The sequence below is a fragment of the Echinops telfairi genome, unplaced genomic scaffold, assembly GCF_000313985.2.
Source record: "Echinops telfairi isolate 266 unplaced genomic scaffold, ASM31398v2 ScPeMD7_443;HRSCAF=831, whole genome shotgun sequence".
Taxonomy (NCBI): Eukaryota; Metazoa; Chordata; class Mammalia; order Afrosoricida; family Tenrecidae; genus Echinops; species Echinops telfairi.
The window spans coordinates 26085294-26087050 of NW_022104341.1; the positions used below are offsets into that span (position 1 = coordinate 26085294).

At 44.5% G+C, this 1757-nt stretch overlaps 1 non-coding gene across 1 annotated transcript; it reads right to left on the reverse strand.

The window, feature by feature from the left end:
• Positions 1–952: 952 nt before the first annotated feature.
• On the reverse strand, positions 953–1082 carry LOC115870218. The gene has a single exon (XR_004046589.1). It is a non-coding gene; the product is annotated as a small nucleolar RNA SNORA70 (small nucleolar RNA).
• Positions 1083–1757: the final 675 nt, after the last annotated feature.

Consider the following 1757-nt stretch of genomic DNA (forward strand, 5'->3'; position numbering starts at 1 on the left):
TCTTAAATGGAGCAGCTGGGGTGTCTGACCTGCTGACCTTGAGGTGAGCCATCCAATGCCAGTCCACAGAAATTGCCTTACTGTATTTAATTTTTCATTTCCCTCAGGCCAAATTTCTTTTCAGAAATTTCTTGATATTGTTATGATTTGCAAAACAAACTTGGTATTATCACGAATGGTATTATGGCTGTATCAATGAATATGGAAGTTAAACAATTCCACACACATAAAAAAAACCCAAAATCGACATTTTAGAAATTTTAGATATGATAACAATTGTTACCTTTTCCTTTCTCATTTCAGGCCTATCTGCAATAACCTCTTATTGACCATAGAACAAGCCAGTGTTATGATAATCCCATTACTCGTGCATATTTGGCCCAGACCTGAGCAAAGTGAACCAAAACACATCTTCATATTGAGCAGAAAGCTTTGGAATGCAATGAATACGGCACTTTGATACCACATCCTGTGCCTTCCCTTAATTCTTTAGCACGTAGGGCAGTAGATCGTTGTCTGGAAGCAGCTGCTTTTTTTGTTTCTTGGAGTCAGGAAGTTCATCTTCTTGGCAGACACCAGTCGGGCAGGCCATAGTGCCATGGAGGCCTTCGTGAATGCAGGGGCCACGACTGGGGATGCATTTGCCTCCACAACCATCTGGGATGAGGCACTTCTCAGGGACCATGTCTTCAAGCTCATCAGCTGAAACCTGATAAAGCCTCACATCCTGGAGATGTGGCTCTTCTGGCGCCCAGGGAGCTTGAACTTGACCCTGTGTAAGGCTGCAATCATGAGCACCTTGTTTTGAAGCTTGGTGCAAATGGACATTTGGCTCACGTGGATCCTAGCCAAAGGGCTTTGTGCTTTTTCAAAGGCACCTCGCATCTCAGTCTGGAACCTAGATGAGGGGCAGTAGAAATTAGCAAGGTCAGAGACATCAAAGAGCAGGAAAGGCTGTCTCCGAGGTCCCATAGGACAGCCCAGGCATGGCACCTGGCTGAGTCTACTACCAAGCAGGTTGCTTTTCACGGCCTTTGCACGCCATCTTCCAGAGGAAGGACAGGCAGTTTCATTGGTCGCAGAGCCAGCTGACATTGTCCCTATGGTTCACTTGCTCTACGCAATTTTTTCCCATCTTTGCACACTAAAAGGCAGTTCTAAAAACTTATTTAGGCAATATTGAGTATTAAAATGCCTTTCTTTTAAAAAAAATAATTTTATTGGGGGCTATACAACTCTTATCACAATCCATACACCCATCCATTGTGTCAAGCACACCTGTACACCCATTGCCATCAACATTCCCAAAACATTCATCTTCCACCTGAGCCCCTGGCATCAGCTCATTTTTCACCTCCCTCCCCGCTCCCATTGTGCTAGACAGGGTTCTATAGAAAGATAAAGCCAGATTGCTGATACTTTTATATATTTATTTATAAAGATGATTAGATATATAGCACAAGAAATGAACTGTTAAATTATAAAGCAGTACAAATAGCTCAGTGCAACCCACTCCCATGAGAGAGAGAGTTGTGAGAGACTAGCAGTCCTTCAAGTCTAGTCTGCTGCCAGATTGTCCTCTATTGATATAGAGCGTTAGGCCATCTCAGCACAGCAGCAAACCGCAAGGCAGATCACCAACTGTCAACCAACCACCAGTCCCAATTGCCAGTCCCCAGCTCCAGAGATGTCTTAAAGGGACCTCAACTTACAGCGACACAGTCCACAGGCTAGGCGGCCCACAGGTAGTGTAGCCT